Raw genomic sequence first — 24,290 nt, 5'->3', positions numbered from 1 at the left:
AGCAGAGGGCTTGCAGTTAGGTACATGCAAGCTATGGCAAACCATAGCTAGTCTGGAGATCACAAAAGAGGATTGTTACTTTATAGAAAAGAGGAGGAAGTTAGGAGGAAAGACTTTGAAGGGAAGTCCATTGGAGGAGAGCCAGAGCCCTGGCTGGTGATGGTTTCTTATTGGCTGAGTTGTGGTATTTTCTTATGGGCTGAACTTGTTGCTGGGCAAGGAAGTAAAGTAGGACTCTTCCCATTGGCTCTGCAACTGACAAAGAGTGGTAGTGTATGAGAGCTTCCCTTTCTGGGTTCCTGACTCCGTTTAAAATAAGGTTTCTTTTATCCACTTTCACAGTGTGCATGTCAGAGCGTGTATATACCTGTAAATGTGTGTGTGGGTTTATGGGAAGAGGTGAGGAACATGTGGGTATGGTGGATATAGGGCGGTAAAATGCCTGCTTTAAATTAGCCCATTATTTTCAAGTAAACAAGGACAATTAAAAAAATTACTCCTGTGGTTCTGGATTTCACTGAAACTTGGATTCAGTGCCTGCTTCGCCTCACCTCACTTCCATCAGAGAGCACAGGGGGCAGGACCATAGCCTCAAAAGGATTCTATAACCTATTCTTAAGAAGATAGAGTCCTCTTTAGATGAACAAATGAAGAGCAGTCTTCCAATTCTGAGGTGACTGTTTTACAGGAAAATATTTGTTCTGGCTGCTTATGTGAACCACAAGTATTAATCTGGGCTCTTCCTTTCATTGGGATGCTTCACATTCTACGTGGTTTCCTGCTGTGGCATGTGTGACTGTTGAAAGTACTCAGTGTCCTGCTCCTCCTCCTTGACAAGCCCACTCAACAACAGTGGCACTGACTTGGTCTCTTCTTGGATCTACTGTCCCAGTGTCCTCACTAGGACAGGCTTCCTTCCTACCAGAAATGTCATCTTGTGCTTTACTGGCCTGGTTTAGTTGGATCAGAATTTATAAGTTCGAGTTAGAAGGCACATTAAGGGCTTATTTTTTACAAATGTGAAAGTGCAGACTCAGAAAAGTGAAGCCATTTGGCTCACAGAACACTTACGGGCAGAGGGGAAATTAGGATCCAGGGTGACATGCCTCCCAAACGTAGGGCTATTTCCATTGTGGTGATTCCATGGTGTTTACTGATTAATTGTTTAGAGCCTTGTATTTATCAAACACATAAGCCATTCACAGAATTTTTCAACTCATACTCAATATTCTTCCATATGCTGTTCTAGGAGGTTAGGGATAGAGGATGATTTTACATGGGAATATTGAATGCTTAAGAAACTTAAGTAGCAATGCTTAAGTCAGTGACTTGGATGCGTGATTTTCAAGCAAACACTTTGGGGAATGCCCTGTTTGGGTTCCTGTTTTGGAATTCCAACAACTGATATGCATCCGGTAGATTTGGGGCTAATAGGCACATACCAAATTTGCTCTTGCAGCCTCCTACAAGTTTCCATTGAGTTGATAAGTTAGAAAGTGAGCTTGCTAAATAGCCATTCGCTGGTCGATGCTACTTACTGTGTTGAGTGTTTGGGTGTTTGGGTATGTGGAAAAGAGCGCTTTTGCAAAAATGATTAAAGGAAATTGCTGGCATAGAGGAGAAAATTCTGATCTAATAAAAATCCCTGATCTTCAGAATTTAGAAATTTTGCCATAGTTTGTCAAGAGATTTATGGAAAGTTTTTCTCTTTAGGAGACTTTAGAAAGAAGATCATCATCTTTGTTGTTAGCTTAAGAGCTCAACTTCTTGTAAGTAGAAAAATAAAAGGATAATTGTCATACTGGGTTCCAGTAACACAATAGATTTTCTTGCCATGATACTGATTAATGTGACGGACTCATTTACACTGACATTTAAGATATTTTCAAATGTTCGATTTCTTTAATAAGCTTTATTCCTTGCCTCTCTGTGAGTACTTATTTTTTTCTCACTCCTGATTGCCCATCTTTTAAACCAATTTCCAATTCATAATATAATCAGCCATCAAATTCCACAAGGCTGTCAATATCAAGGGGCTGTTTTCAATCTTGAAACCGTACAGGACAAGGGACCTCTACTGGTACCCTCCATATCTTTTGGGAGCCTGGTTACTCTGTACCTATTGACCAAAGGCACCATGCTAGGAAGAAGGCTTAATATCTCAAACTCACTGCAATGAAAAAAAAAAAAAAGATTTTTTAATGTGGAGGTGACATTACTCAACCCTTCCCTTCTACCTAGGTAAGCACTATTCAGCAAATACTCTATGTTAAGCCGACCCACAATGAAAAAAATCGATTGAGTATATCTACATTTTCTACCTTTGATGAAGATTTTCTGCAAAATTATACAGGTATAGAAAAGAGAGTTCTTATAGCACAATTCCACCACCCAGATATTTTTAATAGTAACATTAAATTCATCTTTCTGTTCATATCCACTGTATGTGGAGATAGAGAGGAGTAAGATCATCAAATAAAATCAGATCAATAAGTTGCTTTTGGCACAGTGTATTAACTTTGGTTTTATATTAAGTCAACAGAAAAAAAGAAACAAGTGAATTTATAGGAAGTGCTGAACTCACATAAATGTTTCCCTACCTCCAGAGTGTTTAGTTTTTAAAAGATCTTTCTAAGGTTATGAGAAAAGACTAGGAAAAAATTAAGGAATGGAAATCTTTGTGTGTGTTTTATAACTCTGTGCTTCCATTTTTGACAGTATTGAGTGACTCCTTGCTATGAAGATGGAGAAAATTAGCACCTGAATAGCTCTCCCCCCTCTCCCCTTCCCTCCCCCAACCCTTACTCCTATTTTTACTGTGTCAATGTTTATAGCATCTACATTCTGTTCTGTAACCATCACTTCCACAGTTTTTGAGTTCAGGTCCTATTTTTATGAACTTTCAAATCCTAAAGATTGTAACACATTTCTCAATGACACCCACCCCCCAACCCCTGATCCCCATGGGCCACACGTCAGATTTTGCTCTCCTGGAGCCAACTTTGTCTAGCTCCCTCCCTGTCTCCTGCTTCCTGCTTCCCTTCATTCCTCTCCTGGGTTAGAGTTAGTGCTGCCTGGACCAGAAGACATCTTCTTTCTTGGTTTATTCCATGTATTTTGGGGAATATCTACTTGACTAACCTCCTGAGAACATCTTATTTCATGACAGCTAATTCTTTAAAAATATTTGTGGGTGGATGCATTTGGTAAAATCTGAAGGTTGACAACAAATACAGGCACAGATTTTTTTTTTTTTTCAACGTTTATTTATTTTTGGGACAGAGAGAGACAGAGCATGAACGGGGGAGGGTCAGAGAGAGAGGGAGACACAGAATCGGAAACAGGCTCCAGGCTCTGAGCCATCAGCCCAGAGCCTGACGCGGGGCTCGAACTCACGGACCGCGAGATTGTGACCTGGCTGAAGTCGGACGCTTAACCGACTGCGCCACCCAGGCGCCCCCAGGCACAGATTTTAAAACCCTGAAATAATTGAGGAGTTGAAACATTCTTCTATTTTAAAAAATCTTTTATTTTCTTTAAGACATGTTCTTTATATGTAATTTAGAAAATATAGATAAACAAGAAGGACACAATAAGCCTTTCCCACAATCCTACTACTCAGAGATAAGAGTAGTTAATTTTTAGTAATTTGTTATTTTGTATTCTTACAATCTCTCTATTCACAGAAAAGTACCTGTTTATCTTTAAAAATAGAGATATGATTGGGGTGCCTGGGTGGCTCAGTCGGTTGGGTGTCCGACTTCAGCTCAGGTCATGATCTCACAGCTCGTGAGTTCGAGCCCCGTGTCAGGCTCTGTGTTGGCAGCTCAGAGCCTGGAGCCTGCTTCGGATTCTGTGTCTCGTTCTCTCTCTCTACCCTCCTCTGCTCATGCTCTGTCTCTCTGTCTAAAAAATAAACATTAAAAAAATTTTAATATGGGGGCGCCTGGGTGGCGCAGTCGGTTAAGCGTCTGACTTCAGCCAGGTCGTGATCTCGCGGTCCGTGAGTTCGAGCCCCGCGTCGGGCTCTGGGCTGATGGCTCAGAGCCTGGAGCCTGTTTCCGATTCTGTGGCTCCCTCTCTCTCTGCCCCTCGCCCGTTCATGCTCTGTCTCTCTCTGTCCCAAAAATAAATAAACGTTGAAAAAAAAAATTAAAAAAAAAATTTTAATATGAAATTTATTGTCAAATTCGTTTCCATCCAACACCCAGTATTCATCCCAACAGGTGCCCTCCTCAATGCCCATCACCCACGTTCCTCTCCCTCCCACCCCCCATCAACCCTCAGTTTATTTTCAGTTTTTAAGAGTCTCTTATGGTTTGGCTCCTTCCCTCTTTGTAACTTTTTTTTTTCCCCTTCCCCTCCTCCGTGGTCTTCTGTTAAGTTTCTCAGGATCCACATAAGAGTGAAAACATGTGGTATTTGTCTTTCTCTGCCTGACTTACTTCACTTGGCATAACACTCTCCAGTTCCATCCACGTTGCTACAAAGGGCCATATTTCATTCTTTCTCATTGCCACGTAGTACTCCGTTGTGTATATAAACCACAATTTCTTTATCCATTCGTCAGTTGATGGACATTTAGGCTCTTTCCATAATTTGGCTATTGTTGAAAGTGCTGCTATAAACATTGAAGTACAAGTGCCTCTATGCATCAGCACTCCTGTATCCGTTGGGTAAATTCCTAGCAGTGCTATTGCTGGGTCATAGGGTGGATCTATTTTTAATTTTTTGAGGAATCTCCATGCTGTTTTCCAGAGCGGCTGTACCAGTTTGCATTCCCACCAACAGTGCAAGAGATTTCCCGTTTCTCTACATCCTCTCCTGATTTGTTCATTTTAGCCACTCTGGCTGGCATGAGGTGATATCTCAGTGTGTTTTTGATTTGTATTTACCTCATGAGGAATGACGTTGAGCATCTTTTCATGTGCCTCTTGGCCATCTGGATGTCTTCTTTGGAGAAGTGTCTGTTCATGTCTTCTGCCCATTTCTTCACTGGATTATTTGTTTTTTGGGTGTGGAGTTTGGTGAGTTCTTTATGTATTTTGGATACTAGCCTTTTGTCCGATATGTCATTTGCAAATATCTTTTCCCATTCTGTTGGTTGCCTTTTAGTTTTGTTGATGGTTTCCTTTGCAGTGCAGAAGTTTTAATAAAGATTAAAAAAAATTTTTTTTAAATAAAAAAATAGAGATATGACTATACTGTAATATAATTTGTAACCTGATGTATTTTTTGATAACATGATTTTTTTAAACTCAATGTTATTGTTTAAAAAAATTTTTTTTAATGTTTATTTGTTTTTGAGAGAGAGAGAGGGGGACAGAGCATGAGTGGGGGAGGGGCAGAGAGAGAGGGAGACACAGAATCCGAAGCAGGCTCCAGGCTCTGAGCTGTCAGCACAGAGCCCGATGAGGGGCTTGAACTCATGAACTGCAAGATCATGACCTGAGCTGAAGTTGGAGGCTCAACCGACTGGGCCACCCAGGTGCCCCTATGGCCTTAGGATTTAGATTGGAATTTATGCCATTGGCTTTTGTGGGTCTCAAGCTTACTGATGGCAGATCAAGGCATTTAGCCTCCATATTTAGCCTCCATAGCCTCCAGTGAGCCAATACCTTTCTCTCTCTCTCTCTCTACATATATATAATGTATACAAGCAATTGAGTGACACATGCAGATGGAACATAAAACAACATAAGAAGTGTATGTTGAATAATCTGTATTCTGTTCATGCCCCCATTACCTAGTTTCCATCTGTTGCAAATTAAACATATATTTTTATCTCCCTAACACCTCACATTTTATACAAAAGGTAGCATACCATATACAGTCTTCTAGACGTGGTTTTTGTCACAAAAAAGTCTTCCCGTAAAAATGTAGAGAGAGCTTCTTTATTCTATGATCTACTACATAGTGTTATATGAATGTGCCACAAATTACTTAAACAGCCCCCCTTGAAGGACCCCTGGGTTATTCTAGCTTGTTATTTTAGACAATTCTGGAAAAAAAATTGTGCACAAACCCTTCAGTACATATGCAGATACATCTAGGAGCAATTCCCAGAAACAAGGTTGCTGAGTCAAAGGGTAAATGCGTGTGTCATTTTGATGGTTCCTGCCAGTTGCCCTCCAGAGTGACTGAGCAAATATATACTGCCTTTACCATGGTATCAAAATATGTTTCCCCAAACTTTTGATATTAGAGTATGTTCTCAAATTTTGGAATTTTTTTTATGCCACTTTCTTAGGATGAATGAAGTGAGTATACTTCCATATGTTTAAGGTCACTTGTGTTATCTTTTCAGTGAATTACTGAAGTCCTTTGCCATTTTCATCTGGATTGTCCGTTGCTTTAATGTTCAGGTGCTCATTAAGGTAGTTAATTATCTTTATTAAACAACTAAAAAAAATGCAAAAACACTCCTAAATATAAAATCATCCTAAGTGACAATACCCTGAATTTCTGATGTATACATTTTAGACCTATCTCTATGTATAGATACACTTATTTTTATAATACAGCATCGTATCAGGCATATGATCAAGCAATCTGCTTTTTAACGTATCATGAACATTTTACCATTACAATCGAAAGGTTTCCACACTGAGGAGGCATGGGACGCTTGGAGCTGGAGGGATGAAACAAGCTCAAATCCACAAGAAATGGAAACGTTTCAGACACCAAGGAGATCAAGAATAAACACCAAGATTGGAGTGCCAGAAATGGGAGCAATGACAGGGGCTTGGAGGTGAGATAAGATTTGAAAGAGGAGATTCGGGCAAGTACAGGTTAGACCAGGTAAGGGAGAGGGGAGACCCTCGGTTGGATAGTCACCTTAAGGTGTGGGTTAATTAGCACTGGGACCAATGATGTGAAGACTCTTGCCTGGGTCAGGGTATCCCAGAGGAAGAGGCAGGGATGAGGTGGGCTTCGTCTGGGTCAAGTATTCCAATTGTGTCTTACATATTTAGAGAATAATTTCACCAGAACTATACTGCTACTTACAAAGACAAGATAAAGATTCGTTAAGTTGCATATATCATGTGGGGAAAATAGAGTTTATCTCCTGGTGCCTTTCATCAGAAGAGACATAAGACATAGGATTCAAATTCACATGGTGAGTTGTAATTTTTCCACTGGTTCTTGTAGTTCATCAAAGGAGAGTCCTTTTAGTCTGGGGCACTTGCTCTCCTTCTGCTCTGGAGTGGTCTCTTCTCCACCACACATTCATTTTATATTCCTAATGATTTTCAAAGCTCCCTCTGGTCCCTGGACCGGTAGCATCAGCATCACTTGGGACCCTGTTAAAAATGCCAATTTTGGGGGGTGGCTGGGTGGCTCAGTCAGTTAAGCATCCGACTTCAGTCCAGGTCGGGATCTCATGGTCCATGAGTTCGAGCCCCGTGTCGTGCTTTGTGCTGACAGCTCAGAGCCTGGAGCCTACTTCAGATTCTGTGTCTCCCTCTCTCTGACCCTCCCCTGTTCATGCTCTTTCTCTGCCTCAAAAATAAATAAACATTAAAAAAAAGTTTAAAAAATGCCGATTTTCAAGCTCCACCCCAGAACTTCTGCATAAGAAAGTAGTGGGTGGAGATCAGCAATCTGGGTATTAACAAGCTTGCCAGATGAGCGTGCTGTGAACTGAAGCTTGATGACTGCTGGTTTAGAACAATAGTCTCTCAAAGTTTCTCTTAGGAGGAACTGCAGTGAAGTGTTTAATGGAAGCTGTAGAAAGGTCCTTTGCACTTTATCTTCTGGCAATCCTACATGGCAGGTATGTTTACTCTCCTTTTATACCTGAAGAAACTGAGGTCCAGAATGTTCTAGTTTTGCAGAATTGGAACTGAGATTTCAACTGAGGGATGTGGCCTTCAGAGAAGGAGGGGTGTGTGTGTGTGTGTGTGTGTGTGTGTGTATTCGGGCCACAGGGAAGGGAGAAAGGAAAATAAATTGTATAGTCATTGTTAAGGTCCTGGCCTCCACCTCACACTGTATACAAAAAGTAACTCCAAAGGAATCTAAAATTGTAAAACTCTTAGAAGAAAATATAACGGGAAACCTTTGTAACCTTGGATTAGGCTCTGTTTTCTCAGACATAGGACTAAAAGCACTAGCAACAACATTGAAAATAGATACTTTGGTCTTCATCAAAATTAAAAAGTTTTGTGCTTAAAAAATTTAAAAAAATGAAAAAAAGGAAAATGAAAATCATCTTATAGAATGGGAGAAAATATCTGCAAATTCTATACCTGATAAGGAATTTGTATCTAGAATATATACAGAGTTCTTACTACTCAACAATAAAAACCAAAGAACCCAATTAAAAATGGGCAAAGAAGGAGAACAGTATGGAGATTCATCAAAAAATTAAACCTAGAGGGGTGCCTGGGTGGCGCAGTCGGTTAAGCGTCCGACTTCAGCTCAGGTCACGATCTCGAGGTCCGTGAGTTCAAGCCCCGCATCAGGCTCTGGGCTGATGGCTCAGAGCCTGGAGCCTGTTTCTGATTCTGTGTCTCCCTCTCTCTCTGCCCCTCCCCCGTTCATGCTCTGTCTCTCTCTGTCCCAAAAATAAATAAACGTTGAAAAAAAAAATTAAAAAAAAAATTAAACCTAGAAATGCCATATGATCCAGTACTTACACCATCCAGTATTTACCATTCTCCCCCCAAATGGAAATACTAATCTAAAAAGGTACATAAGCCTATGATTATTGCAGCATTATTTATAATCGCCAAGATAGGGAAACAGTCATCAAGAGATGAATGGATGAAGAAGATGTGGTATAAATGCACAATGGGATATTTCTCAGCTATTTTTAGAATGAGACCTTGCCATTTGTGACAATATCATTGGACCCAGAGGGTGTCAGACTAAGTGGAATGAGTCAGACAGAGAAAGACAGGTACCATTATGATTTCACTCATATGTGGAATCTAAAAACCAAAAGAAATGAACAAAAAACCCCAAACTACTAAAAGCAGAAACAGACCCACAAATACAGAGAAGAAACTGATGGTTACTGCAGGGGAGGGGTGGGGATAGGCAAAATAGGGAAGGGGAGTGGGAGATATAATCTTCCAGTCATGGGAATAAAAGGCACAGCACAGGGAATATAGTCCTTGGTATTGCAATAGCGTTGTATGGTGACAGATGGTAGCTATACTTGTGGAGAGCAGAGCATAATGTGTAGAGTTGTCCAATCACTATGTTGTACACCTGAAACTAATGTAACATTGTGTGTCAACTATACTTCAATGAAATACAGTGGGCAAAGGATTTGCATGGATATTTCTCCAAAGAAGGTATACTAATGGCCAACAAGCACTTAAAAGGATGCTCAACGTCTTTAGTCATTAGAGGAATATGATCAAACCTATAATGAGATAACACTTCACACCCAGTGGCATGGCTAGAATACAGGTGGTGGATAAGAGCAAGTGTTGGTGAAGGTGTGCAGACATTGGAGCCCTCATATATTGCTGGTGAGAATGCACAACGGTGCAGCCACTTTGGAAAATAGTTTGACAGTTTTTCAAAATGTTAAACGTACAGTTACTGCGTGAACCGGCAATTCTATTTGTAGGCATATGCCAAAGGCATATGTCCACGCAAAAACTTTTACACAGATGTTCATAGCACATTATTCATAGTAGCCAAAAAGTGGAAACAATCCAAATGCGCGTCAAATGAATGGATACATAATATGTGGTGTATCCATAAAATGGAATATTATTTATCAATAAAAGGGAATGAAATACCAACATATGCTATAACATGGATGAACTTTGAAAACATTATGGCCACATATTGTGTGATTCCATTTATATGAAATGTCCAGAATATGTAAGCGCAAAGAAAGCAGATTAATGGTTCCCAGGGGCTTGCAGGAGGGAGAAATGGAGAGTAACTGCTGTGAGTATGGACTTTCTTTGTAGGGTGATGAGAATGTTCTAAAATTAAATGGTGATGATGGTTGCATGACTCTGAATGTACTAATGACCACTGAATTGTATACTTTCAAAAGATGAATTTTATGGTATGTGAATTATAGCTCCGGAAAGCTGTGACAAAAAAATTAGTTAACATCTTGGGGTGTAAAAGGGCAGAGCAGGAGTGGTTTCTTCATCAAGCTGTGCTTACCTCTCTAGAGAAACCCCGCAGGAACCACTCAGAAGACAGGTGACTTGGAGACACTGAGCTCTGTCAATAAATTCCATTATATTGCTTGGAGACCCCTGCCCTGAAATATCCTGAAGACGTTACAGTAGCAAATTCAGAAAATTAACTCCAAACCTGGATTGGGAGACATCATCAGGAAGGAAGGCATTCATGTCACTGAGCCCCTTCTGACATGATAGAATGGAGAACTGGTACAGATGGAAAGACTGGGGAGAGACGCCATCACACAAAGAATCCAATTTTGTTATTGTGGGCGTCTTTGCTCATTATTCTGATGAAAGGTGTGAGCCTGTGCCTTCAGTGCAAATGAAGATCGACGTGGAGTATCTGCTGGAAGGTAACAGTGTCCCAGCTGGCTGTCGCAGCCTGTGGAACCTGGGGTTACCTTAATCAGCAGCAAGCACAGTCAACCACGCTCTCTGTGGCTTGTTCCAGGTCACCCCGAAGAGGCCACCAGCTGGTGTTTTGGGAATCGAGCTGATGAGATATTATTATCTGCCAGTCTTCATTTTCAAAACATAAAAAGAGATTCAAATGAATGCAGAGAACCTTGTTTTTAGCTCTCAGCAGAAGTGTGCATGAGGGATGGGAAACGGATAAACGTTTAAAGTGTGGAGGATATGAGAACAGAAATGCTCATAGGAGATCTGCTTGTGATACTAGGAAGCAGGAGGGTGTCCTACCTCCCCTTTTCTCTCCTGTCCACTCCCAATATCCTGGTTTAGGGTCTCCTCCCCTCCTATTTTGTCTTTGAAATTTCCCTTGACAAGTTCTCTGACTTCTACTTTAACCATGATTTCCAGTTTTGAAGCTGTTGTTTCCTTGCTGAAAAAATCTATGGTAAGTTAGAAAAAAAAATTTTTTTAAGTTTATTTATTTTGAGGGAGACAGAGCACAAGTGGGGGAGAGGCTGAAAGAGGGGGGCAGAGAGGGAGAGGAGGAGGAGGAGGAGGAGGAGGAAGAAGAAGAAGAAGAAGAAGAAGAAGAAGAAGAAGAAGCAGAAAAAAAAAAAGAGAGAGAGAGAGAGAGAGAGAGAGAGAGAGAGAGGGAGAGAGAGAATTCCAAGCAGGCTCCATGCTGTCAGCACAGAGCCTGATGCGGGGCTTGAGCTCATGAACTGTGAGATCATGACATGAGCTGAAATCCAAGAGTTGGATGCTTAAGTGACTGAACCACCCAGGCGCCCCCATGGTAAACTTCTTTAGGTCACAGGATGAAGTACAACGTCTTCACATAGGATTCAAGTCCCCCATCGGGTCACAATATACTCATCCACTTTCACTTTCCTGTCATACCTCCGAAGTCCCTGGTGTATTTCAAGCATTTAGGGAGTATCCGTATCTTCTTTTCTTCACCTTGGGTATTCTTATTCATCCTTGAAGGCTCAGTTGAAAAGTATCTCCTCTAAAAAGCCTTTTCTGATTCCTCCAAGCAGGATTAAATACTCCATGGCATTCCCACAAGGCTACACACCTTTTCCCAGCACAGAATACTTAGGTGGGTCAGCCAGTTATCTACACTGGGCTACACACTCTAAGAATAGGCTCTTAGTCTATTAGTATGTGTTCTTAGTCGCTAGTGCAATGTCTTCTCCATTCCAGTCTCTGTCAGTCTGTCTGTCTCTCTCTATTTTTTTTCTTTCCAGTTTCGTAATTTATTGTACAAATTGAGTACCACATGGTGAGTTGACATTAGCTTCTCCAGGCATGGGAACTTAACAGATGAGGTACACTTTAAAATCTGTTTATGTTGCTTTCACAGCTGGTGTTTTTTTAGACCTTAACTTGAAGTACAAGACCATCAAAGCGATGCCTCCATATGTGGCCAGTACACAATTCATTCTACCTGTGAGAGTGTAAGAGCTGAAGTATTTTTTCATACCAGTGAATTGGAATTGGGCATCAGTTTCTGGACCTGCCATGATTTCCATCTTGCAAAAGACACCAATTCCGCTGGTTGTGTCCTTCAGCCTATGTGTCTCTCTCTTTTAATGAAGGCGATGGGCAGTGGGACCAGATAGGCAAATAAAATATAGGCTAAGATGAAATTCGAACTGGGGAAAGGTTGTGCTAGAAATTGGAAACTGCATCGTGTATGGTTTCTTTGTAAATGAAGGGCAGCAAAAATGAAGCCACCAAGAATGAAGGTGGTGAGAAATGCCAGGATTGTCTGGGGACTTAGTGATTTGAAAATGGTGTCCTTACCAGGAAATTAAACTGAGCTCATTATCTCATTAACGTTTGACTGGAGAGGGAATATTCAGCTGAAATTGTATTATCTTTCCAATATGACAAGTTGATAACAACCTGGGATTTTGAAAGACATTTTGTTTTCTTAGCAAGAAATTCCACCAATACAAATGAGTATCCATGGAGAGGGATTCCATTTTAGAAAGATCCTTAAAGGCAAGAACCATGCATGTCTAAATTGCTTTGTGTGCATGATAAATCCCAATGGTTCACAAAGGTATCTTTACACTAAGATTAAATCTCACCATCAACATATTGGAGTGATTAAAAATTTTAACTGTTATACAAGATAATTGTGCTTGACCAGTCTTTTCCCTTCTCCCAAGAGATCCTTTGCCACGCAGATAACAATCCCAGCATGCTTATTAGAAGCCACCATTTTTAATGTCCTTCAATTTCCAACGGATATTACAAATTCTATGTTTGATTAGATTGTTTACATACAGCCTTGTTTTTCAAAGATGGAAGGAGAGATAGCGAGTTTCTTAAATTTGCTTGTTGGTCAGACAAACATCTACCTTACAAAGTAGAGGGGAAATGGGGCGCCTGGGTGGCGCAGTCGGTTAAGCGTCCGACTTCAGCCAGGTCACGGTCTCGCGGTCCGTGAGTTCGAGCCCCGCATCAGGCTCTGGGCTGATGGCTCAGAGCCTGGAGCCTGTTTCCGATTCTGTGTCTCCCTCTCTCTCTGCCCCTCCCCTGTTCATGCTCTGTCTCTCTCTGTCCCAAAAATAAATAAACGTTGAAAAAAACAACAACAACAACAAAAAACAAAGTAGAGGGGAACTGTGTTCTCGGGAGAAATTATCTTATTTCTAAAAGTAGGAGGAATGTGATATAGCGGAAAAACAATGGGAAGTTCTTTTTGAAGTCAGGGGCAAGGGTTTTAATTCCAATTACTCCACAAGTCTGTTTATTTTCAATTCTCTGTAAAGTAGGTAGAGGACATGCACCATAAGAGGGTCTAGGGAGAAGGGGGCTACCAAATGGTATCAAAACAGCAGAGCACTTGATGTTTTGCCTGGTCGCAAAGACTCCCATATCTTAGCCTGGGCAAAGCAGGTGACAGCATGTGCTAAGCAAATATTCTGGGGGAATGACTTTAACTGATGTCTTTCAGACAAACTTCTGTCTCTGTTGCTCCTCTTAAAGCTTTCAGTTAATACTCAGTGGTAAGGAGTTTAGTACTTTTAAACTCTAATGGCTACAATCACTGTTTGCAGGGTATCTATAAACGCTTTACTTGGGTATGACAGCAAAAGTCTGAGGAAACACCCAGTGAGGTCACCGTTTTGAATAGTAGGCTTCTACACCTGTATGAAGGCAAGCTGAGGGAGAGTTGTCAGGCTGGCCCCAAATTCTCTTTGTGTAATTCTTTTGAATCTGCTTTATCTCATAAAGCAATGAGCACTTATGCTTGGGAAACTAAAATTGCACCCTTTTTACCTACTGTAGGTTTTCCTCTGTATTTTCCATAGCGAGATGAATATGAAGCCCACACAATAAAGAGGTCACACACATAGTTTAAGGAGCATAGAAAACTATAAATTCTCTCTGGGATCTCTACGTGAAGTTCAAGGTCTGCACTTGGAACGAAAGGAGCTTGGGGCTAGAGGTTGCCTGGGAAGGCTGGGACACAGCTCTTCAGGGCTGTGGACGGAAGGGGTGGGGAAAGCAGTTAGTCAGCATCTGCAAATAACTTTGCACGAAGATGAAAAGGTAGCAACATCTGAATGAATGTTACAGGTGGCTGAATTAATTAACTCCAAATCCCAACACCCCCAAACATCCGGTGCTGGGATTAGGGAATCAGAGCTAGTTTACTAGTGAATCCCAAATCTCAGACATTATTTGGATTCAAATTGGAACTGTTGAAGAGGGATCCAGGTGGGAAAAAGATTAGGGAAATAGGGTGGTTGGATTTTTGCTTTCTCCTCTGGGAAAAACGATGGACTCTTTTACTTCTTCTCCTTTTGCTTCCTCATAAGTTTCATACTCTTTCTTCTTTACGTCTCTTCTACTGGCCATCCTTCTTCTTTTCCTTCTTCCCTCTACCCACCCATCTCTCTGCCTCCCTAGCATGGGATGCCTGTTCTCATCTCTTTTCACTCCCGTCAGCCACCCTTCACCACTGCTCTGGCTCCTCTCTCTTTCCGCTTTCCCCCTTCCTCTATTTGTGGTTTAGTTTTGCTTCAAGGCACGAGTGTATACTGCTTCATGAGTGTCTCTCCATTCTGGAACATCTGATTCAACTAAAAAAAGTGAAAAAAGTGCTGCCAGGATGAAGGTGAACGGCCATCAAGAATGGCAGCGTGCAGGGGCGCCTGGGTGGCTCGGTCGGTTAAGCGTCCGACTTCTGCTCAGGTCGTGATCTCGCTGTCTGTGAGTTCGAGCCCCGCGTCAGGCTCTGTGCTGACAGCTCAGAGCCTGGAGCCTGCTTCCGATTCTGTGTCTCCCTCTCTCTCTGCCCCTCCCCTGTTCATGCTCTGTCTCTCTATGCCTCTCAAAACTAAACATAATAAAAAAAATTTTTTTTTAATGTGTAATGATTTAAAACTAAAATGAAAAATTAAGGGGCGCCTGGGTGGCTCGGTCGGTTAAGCGGCCGACTTCTGCTCAGGTCGTGATCTCGGGGTCCGTGAGTTCGAGCCCCGCGTCAGGCTCTGTGCTGACAGCTCAGAGCCTGGAGCCTGCTTCCGATTCTGTGTCTCCCTCTCTCTCTGCCCCTCCCCTGTTCATGCTCTGTCTCTCTCTGTCTCAAAAATAAAATGTTAAAAAAAAAAATTTAAAATAAATAAAAAAAAAAAAGAATGGCAGCATGCATTAAAGGAGGTGGTTTTGAGGCTGTGTTCATGTGAAATGGTGAACACCCATGGCTGAGCACATCATTGGCAGATGGAGTTTTGGGTTCATGAGGACCAGGCACCTTATCATCACATCAAAGAACATTGGGTACCCTCAGCTTCTATGGTGATGTTTTTTTTTTGTTTGTTTCTTTTTTAATGTTTATTTATTTGCGAGAGAGCATACATGGTGGAGGGGCAGAGGGAGAGAGAGAGGGAGAGAGAGAATCCCAAGCAGGTTCTGCACTGTCAGTGCAGAGCCTGACTCGGGGCTTGAACCCGCGAACTGTGAGATCATGACCTGAGCCAAAATCAAGAGTCGGAAGCTTAATTGACTGAGCCACCCAGGCGTCCCTATGGCAATGTTTTTGATGGGGAAAAAAAAAAGAGACTTAAGGGGAAATTAAGTCAGGGGAATCTATTTCTATGTAGAGATTTTAGAAATAGGGGTGAGATGGAGCTGATGAGAAAAGAAATTTTGGTTCCAGTAGAGTCTGCTATTCCTCCCAATTTATCTTCAGGCCTTGTGTCCCTGGGGAGGGGCATTTGCTACATAAACAGTGGCAATTATATTGTAACGAACTGGGCTATGGAGTCAGACTGACTAAAGTTTGAATTTTCTCTCAGCCATTCATTGGCTATTTGACCTCAGATTTCCCAAGCTTTGAAAGGAGGGGTGATGAAACCTGCCTGGAGATAACACCTTGTGAAATGCTTGGAACAAGGTGTGTGTTCACTAAGTGATAGCTGCTGCTATTATCATTCCCAGTGGGAAAAAGGCCTGTGTAAATGCTTGGGTCGTGCCTCAAAGACCCTGCTACTGAAATGATCGCTTGGAGCCTTCACATTCTTTTAGAAAGAACGGTAGAGTTTTATGTGTCAGTGGAGCAGCTAAGCATGATATCTTAGACGAGGGTCAGCAAACTTTTCCCGTAAAGAGCCAGATAGTAAATATCTCAGGCTTGGCGGGCCGCAGACTCTGTTCCAGCTGTTCAGCTCCGCCGTTGTACCGTGGAAGCAGCCGTAGACAGTCTGTAAATGAACGAGTGTGGCAGGGTTCCAACACCACTTCATTTGTGGCTGCTGAAATTTGGATTTCATATACTTTTCCTGGGCCATGAAATATAATTTTTCATTTGATTTTTTTTTTTCTCCTAACCACGGAAAACCACAAAAACCATTCTTAGCGAGGGGGCCATGCAAAAACAGGGAGCTGGCTAGATTTTTTTTTTTAATGTTTATTTTTTTTTTTTTTATTTTTTTTTTTAATTTTTTTTTTCAACGTTTATTTATTTTTGGGACAGAGAGAGACAGAGCATGAACGGGGGAGGGGCAGAGAGAGAGGGAGACACAGAATCGGAAACAGGCTCCAGGCTCTGAGCCATCAGCCCAGAGCCTGACGCGGGGCTCGAACTCACGGACCGCGAGATCGTGACCTGGCTGAAGTCGGACGCTTAACCGACTGCACCACCCAGGCGCCCCTTTAATGTTTATTTTTGAGAGAGAGACAGACAGAGCTTGAGCGGGGGAGGGGCAGAGAGAGAGAGGGAGACACAGAATCCAAAGCAGGCTCCAGGCTCTGAGCTGTCAGCACAGAGCCCGATGCGGGCTCGAACTCATGAACTACGAGATCTTGACCTGAGCCGAAGTTGGACGACCTACCAACTGAGCCATCCAGGCACCCCGGGAGCGCTCTAGATTTGACTTGAGGGCTGGCTGCAGATTGCTGACCCTAGTGTTAGAGCCACGAGATTCTAGGACATCAGTTTGCTTCCTTCCTTTGGGCCACAGATGGGGACTCAGAAGCACAGAGACATTCTTTGCTAGGGGTTGGAGTCTCTCTTGGCTAAGCAGCAGAGCTGAGACTAGGGTGTAGATCTTTTAATGACAGGTCTCCTGACGTTTGGTCCTTGCTGGAGTTTTGCTGACTTCTGCTGCTTCTTTGCTCTAAAACTTCCCTTAGTCTTCATACTGTGATATCATTTGTTTCTCTCAGAATACTTTCCAATCATCTTGCGTATTGATTGCTACAGAGATGCCATCACTTAGCACGGGAGGCAGAGTCAGATGCCTCAGGGACTGGGAAGTTGGCAGGCTTTGTCCTAGGCCATTTGGGAAATGTGGCACATTGGAGAGCTCACGCCACATCTGTGAGAGAAAATCCTATTCAGCCTCGATGACTGTGGCCTTCAAGAGTGAGTCCAGGGACTTTGAGACTTTTCAGGAGATGCTAGAAATCTGGATTTTTATGTGAAATTTCAAGATGTCAGCACGATGTGTAAAAAGCCCATGATGGGGGCACCTGGGTGACTCAGTCGGTTAAGCCTCCGACTCTTGATTCTGGTTCAGGTCATGATCTCTTGGTTCAGAGGATCGAGCCCCATGTCAAGCTGTGGGCTGACACCGTCAAGTCTACTTGGGATCCTCTCTCTTCCCCTCTCCCTCTGCCTCTCCCCTGCTCGCGCGTGCGCTTGTTCTGTCAAAATAACTGTTATAAAAAGAAAAAGCCCGTGATGACCAGGCAAAGCATGACTAAAAAGCTATAGCCAGCCTTCAGGAGATCAGTTTGTAATCTTTATCTGAGACTGTCATTTCTTCACGGCACAACAGAAACACAAAGTATAAATATTTTGAAAAGGCTTTCTTGTTTCATCTAGAAATATATTGGTTAAAGTGTCTTCTTCATGAAAAAGATGACAAGTAAAAATATTTGTTGGAAAGATGACAGCAGTGAGCACTGGCCTAGGACAAGCAGGTGGCCTTGCCTTCCCTTTTGACCTGTGTGACGATTGCTTGAAAACAGACCTGCCAGGCAACTCTGGAATTCTGGAGGTGGATTGAGCAGAAGTTGCCAAGCACCTCAGGGATGCGCCACAGGTTCTCAAATTTTAAGGCTGTGACTTGCTTAAAGCCTTCCGAAACCTTGTATCGCTTTTCCTTCTTCACCAACAAAGCACCAACAATCATGGCAGTTGTTCTGTTTATTGAAGAACGGAGGTTCTCCAGTGACTCGCTTTCCCTCATTTCACTGATACCTAAGGTAGTACGCTTCTGTCTGAGGTGCCGCCTCACTGTGGAGGGTTTGATCTGAAGCGGGGGCAGGGGCAGTAGCCGATTTTGGGATGGCGTCACTGGGGGAGAGCGGAGGGTCCTCGCGACAGTGAGAAAGTGGCTGTACAAAACTCAGCTCAGTTACAGGTTCCCGGGTTTGGGTGCTCAGGATAAGCCAGACTGGCCACATGGCAATCATCTGGGAGCCCACAGATTCCTGGACCTCATCCTTAGACTCTGACCAGTGAATCTGGGATCATATGGGGATGTGTACTTAAAAAATCCACCCAGATGCTTCTGATGCTCAGCCAGGTTTAAGAACCACTAACTAACAGTAGGATCAGGAATACTCTTAAAATTCCCAGAGAAACCGCCTTGGGGGAGTGTGGAGCCCGAGCTAGGGAACACCATGAGGGGTGATGTATATTGCTATGGAAGTAATAGAAACCACAAAAATTGGCAATTGAGATACAAACAAAACATACTTTCTGTAGATGGAGGAAAGTCTCCATCAAGGAAAACCAACGCTAGAGGGTTCTTGGCCACGAATAGGCAACAGATTAATCTGGGGAACCATAGTCTGGAAGCACATACCTTCTGTGCCCATCCAAGATTTCTTAGTCGTATTTTCCAATAGGTAAGTCTGGGGGTATCTGTAGAGTCAGGATTGTGGCACTTATGAGTTTGTGGGGTCTTTGAAAGAGCAATTCTTAACATTTTTCTGTCCAGGGTATCCTTGAGCAGGATCACATTTTCCACTCAGCCTTTCTGTTCTCATTTGTCACTTTAAAAAAAAAATAACTGTTACTTTCTAAAATGTTATACATACATTAAATGCTTACTTCCCACAATGTGGAAATCACTTCTCCCACTTGGCAGGGAGTTTGGTAGACAGGCACCAACCATGGCTATGGTCAATCCTTCCCCTCCCTGTAGCAAACACTGCTCCTCATATTGAGAGGTGGAGTCCACTCTTCCATCTGTACTGGATTTGGGGTGGACTTTGACCCAATAGCACGCTCCAGAAGCGATCTGGTGCCTGTAGGCAGCCTCCAACTCTGCCCTTTGGAAACCTGCCGCCATGTAGAAGGTTTGCCTGTCGTGAGCCCCTCAGGCTGTGAAGAGTTACCACATGGAGAGGTCATACCTAGAAAGAGTGATATTCAGTGTTGGGCGTTCAGTCCTCCATGGTGTTCCTACATGTTTTGACAGCTTTTGTCTTGGACTGTCTTTTCAAGGATGTTTGGCTAACAAAGATCCTGGGGGGACAGAGATAGGGTCTTCCTCCTGGGCCAAGGGCAGATTTGTTTCCTGACCAGGGTAAATAGCGATAATGTTTCCTCCCTCAGAGACAAAGTTGGCCATGTTTGTTAGCAGCCCCCTTGTAAGATTTGGAGTTTGCTAAGCCCAGGGTTCCTCAGCTGCGGCACAGAGCTACTCTGTGAGCGGCAGTTACCTGAGTCACTCCACATTGCTGCCAGGGGACAGACAGCAGGGGGACCCTGACGCAGACCTTAAGCTTATGCTGCGCCCGGCACCACGAGTAAGAAGGCCCTCTCTGTTGCTCACATAGGACTTCCGCCGGCATCTCTGAAAGTGCGACAGACTAACTTGTTAGCTTGCACGTGGGGTAAATCGCAGATTCTTCACGGTTCTTGATGCCCGGCCAGCCCCTAGCTGTAGAGGGCAGTTCAGATGCTGTGGCCACGTGAACCAAGGCAGCGGGCATCCGAGTGACAACCTTCTTGGGCCCTTCGGCCCCAGCAGATGCCACGTGAAGCAGAAGAGCCGAGCCCAGCCCACGGTGCAGCATCATAAAAAATAACTATTGTTGTTTTAAGCTGGGTGTGGGAACGGTTTGAGGCATGGCATGACTGAAAAGAGGGAACACAGCTGTCATCATCTCCTGAGAGCAGCCCAATGGTTCCCATAGTCCCTTCTGCTCATTACTCATAAATCCCCACATACCTGGCATCTTACTTTAATATTCAAATAGATGTGCCTGTGTCTTAAATATCTATATTTCAAGATTGAACATAATGGCTCAACGATGGCCACGGGCCCCCTTTGATGATAGGATAAAATTTAAGGTTCTATCTTTTGCCTCTGATCTATTAGATGTTATTGTCCATAACTTCCCTGCCAGAAGTTTTCCTTCAGTTTTTGTTTTTTATTAAACATTGTTAATGTTTTTTTAATTAATTTTTAGAGAGAGAGAGACAGTGTGAGCAGGGGAGGAGCAGAGAGCGAGAGAGGGAGACACAGAATCTCAAGCAGGCTCCAGGTTTCGAGCTGTCAGCACAGAGGCTGACGCAGGGCTCAAACCCATGAGCGAGATCATGACCTGAGTCAAAGTCGGACGCCTAACTGACTGAGCCACTCAGGCACCCCTGTTTTTTTTTTTTTTTTTTGTTTTTGGCTCTGAACTCTAACTTCTGTATCTTTGGATAAGCATGCCCTTTCTCTGTCACTACTAAGTCAGACCCACCCCTCTACCTCATACTCCTGTTGATTTTCCCTTCTGCATTCTTGTGGCTGTTAGGATTAGTGCTATGTAGATTCTTCTTTTTCTTTTTTTTTTGAATTTTTTATGTTTATTTTTGAGAGACAGAGCACAGAGAGAACAGAGACAGAGAGACAGAGACAGAGGGGCAGAGAGAGATGGAGACACAGAATTCGAAGCAGGCTCCAGGCTCTGAGCTGACAGCACAGAGCCTGATGCAGGGCTCAAAGTCACGGACCACGAAATCATGACCTGAGCTGAAGTCGAATGCTTAGCCTACTGAGCCACTCAGGCGCCCCATCGCTATGTAGATTATTAATCACATGCTGATGTATGTTGTATTCTAAAAAGTGGCTTCTTATATACAAAAGCAAATATATTCATTATAAAACAAATTCAAAGCAACAGCTCTTCAGATGGAACAAAGCCCTCATCTCACCTCCTACGTCCAACCTCTTTAACTTCCTGCTACTACATTTTCTGACCTTTTCATACACACCCGTGCACGCATAGGCACACATTGACGTGATCATTTTTGAGAATGAAAGGTCGTAAATAATTTTTAAATTATGTAATAAACTTTATTATTTTTTTAATTTTTTTTAATGTTTATTTATTTTTGAGACAGAGACAGAGCATGAATGGGGGAGGGTCAGAGAGAGGGAGACACAGAATCTGAAACGGGCTCCAGGCTCTGAGCTGTCAGCACAGAGCCCGACGTGGGGCTAGAACTCACGGACCGCGAGATCATGACCTGAGCCGAAGTCGGCCGCTTAACCCACTGAGCCACCCAGGCGCCCCAATAAACTTTATTTTTATGTGAAATTACTGGATGCAGATGTCACTGACACCATTCTCAATACTAGAATTAGCCTAACAAGTGTTGAGTTGGGGAGTATTATTAAGTTTGAAGAACGAAAAAAGACTTCAATCAAAGCAATTCTTTTTTTTTTTAAGTTTACTTATTTATTTTGGGGGGGGGAAGGGGCAGAAAGAGTGGGAGAGATTGCGAATCCCAAAAGGGCTTCGTGCTGAGCATGAAGGCCATTGTGGGGCTCGGACTCATGAACCGTGAGATTATGACTTGAGTGGAGATCAAGAGGTGAGCGCTTAACTGACTGAGCCACCCGGGTGCCCTAAAGTAATTCTTATATATGCCAAAAACTCATATGTCAATCTGACATGCTATGGCCGACAAGTAAGAGCCATGCGGTGGATGTTTTGGGGTAAAAGAGTATGTGTTTTGAATGCTTTTTGATATTCGTTGGTCAACTGCAAAATTTATACTTGTTTATCCTTATTCCTGCAGTGTAAGACAGGGTGTGTTTCCCCCCACCCTGCCAAGATTAGATATGTGTCTATAAACTTTTATACATACATACATATACATATATATGTATACGTATATACATATATATTTGGGGATACAAGTTCAATACTTATTTTCTTAGTTAGCAGCCTAGTGGCTTATGCTATACAAAGAGCATTCACAAATACGACCTCCTCTGATCTTTACAACAATGCCAGGAATAGGAAGGGTCTCACTTTATAGAAGAGAAGATCAAAACTCAGAGAAGTCAAAAAGCCCAGGCAGTTTGCACAGTTTGCAAGAGAGCTCAGAAAGGGTCTCAGGTCCTCTGTGCCTTCTCCTGTGCTCTCAGGCACCCCTCCAGAAGTTTCCCCTAGAGAGGACGGTATGGGAGCCGGGTAACCCAGCACTCCCTATATGAGAGGGGGGTGTGGAGTTGGAGAACCCAGCCTCGCTCAGCAGCTGCTGGCCCCTCTGATGAATTCGAGATGCTCTCTGGAGCTTTCTTATTTGGACTGCCTGTGTGCCCACTAATATTTCATTGGCTTGTAAAGGCCACAGATTTTGATTTCCCTCTTTTAATGAAGAGTAATATTAAGGACACATTGAAGAAAATGTGAAAGATCAGCCACTTTCTTCATTAATCACAGGAGATTCTGTGACCTCAAGGTAGATGGGAAAATTGAGGGAGGACAACAGCGAGCAAGAGAGGGAGGAGGTTTGGTGCGTGTGCATTTCAGTTACTGAATGGACGGTCAGTGGCTGCCCTCCCCTAAGCTGCCAGCCAGCGTTTACAGAGTGATGGAGAGAGCCCCGCCCCTCTGGCATGCCAGCAAGCCTTGCTAATGTAATGGAAATGATAATTATTCCCAGTCCCAGGCATTTCATTTCCTCTGGACTGCAGGGGTATTAAGGTTGATTAAATACATATGCTTTGGGTAGACAGCTCCTCCAGTCACATATGGAGTGATCAGTCGTCTTTGTGCTCGACCGAAGGGAGACACACCAAGACCACAGGAGCCAGGCCAGGGCGGAGCTGGGGTTAGGACATAGGGATTGAGGGAGTCCAAGTCCTTTGTTACAGGCAAGGCAGAGGCACAACCCAAAGACTTTAAAGTAATTCCCTGTGTCATTATACAGATTAAAAAAAAAATCCTCAAAAATGTTTATTAAAGTTAAAATTCAAGGGGGCACCTGGGTGGCTCAGTCGGTTAAGCGTCCCACTTTGACTCAGGTCATGATCTCATGGTTCATGGGTTCGAGCCCCTCACTGGGCTCTATGCTGACGACTCAGAGCCTGGAGCCTGCTTCAGATTGTGCGTCCCCCTCTCTCTCTGCCCCTCCGCTGCTTGTGCGCGCTCCCTCTCTCTCAAAAGTAAATAAACGTTAAAACAAAATTAAAAAATACATGTTAAAATTCAACTTTAGTCTTAATAGAATTAGCAATTTCCCTCTCCTTAAAAAATATACATTTGACAAATATAAATAATTTATACCCATTTGTCTAAAATTTGCAATTTAGGTCCAAACGCGTGTGTGTGTGTTTTGGATTATAGATTGGAAGGACTAGTACATTTAACAGTGGGTGGGCAATGACTCACATGTCCTCAGGATTCAGTTTTTAAAAAATGTATCTCTTAAAATGTCTGCAACATTTCTCAAAGCCAAGAAGGGATGTTTGTCTCACTCGGATTCCTGTGTTTGTTTAATTGATCACAGCTTGATTTTCCACACCGTTGGCATGAGGAAATATGAAGAGGCTACTCTAAACAGGCTTTTGAATAGTTGATGCTGGATCTCGAGATGAAACTTTTGGACACCCCACTTCTTCCTGCTCAGCGTCAACCCGTCCCTCCAGGTAGCAATGCAGTAAGAGCTCACAGCTTCACGGGCACGGAGGGCATAGTGGCTCCACATAGGCTGGTAAGATGGGTGTTTGGGCACTGGTTGCTCTGGTTATTCTCTGGGGCTATAGAGAGATTTTGTTTGGGCACATTGTACTTGTTTTAGAACAAGGAAAGTTCCTCCCCACTCCATATACCAGAATATCTACAAGGAGGGAATTCATATAACGGGATACACAAATGTTTTAAAAAATATTTTTAATATTTTATTTTATTTTATTAAAAATTTTTTTAATGTTTATTTTTGAGGGA

The 24,290-nt window shown here is 42.9% G+C and overlaps 1 long non-coding RNA gene and 1 pseudogene across 1 annotated transcript in view; one reads left to right on the top strand and one right to left on the bottom strand.

Annotated features, from left to right (window-relative positions):
* The first annotated feature begins 4,839 nt into the window (after positions 1 to 4,839).
* LOC147581623 (uncharacterized) overlaps positions 4,840 to 24,290 on the top strand; it is a 37,350-nt gene continuing 17,899 nt past the window's right edge. Inside the window, exons 1-3 of the long non-coding RNA XR_015249716.1 lie at positions 4,840 to 5,027; positions 6,598 to 6,751; positions 23,854 to 24,057. This is a non-coding gene — a long non-coding RNA (uncharacterized LOC147581623). The remainder of the gene's footprint in view (positions 5,028 to 6,597; positions 6,752 to 23,853; positions 24,058 to 24,290) is intronic.
* LOC112859061 (ATP synthase F(0) complex subunit k, mitochondrial pseudogene) lies at positions 11,810 to 12,156 on the bottom strand (annotated as a pseudogene).

The sequence above is a fragment of the Puma concolor genome, chromosome B1 (assembly GCF_028749965.1).
Source record: "Puma concolor isolate L17-30 chromosome B1, mPumCon1.1.hap2, whole genome shotgun sequence".
NCBI classification, from domain to species: Eukaryota; Metazoa; Chordata; class Mammalia; order Carnivora; family Felidae; genus Puma; species Puma concolor.
This window is presented reverse-complemented; position numbering and strand designations above follow the sequence as displayed.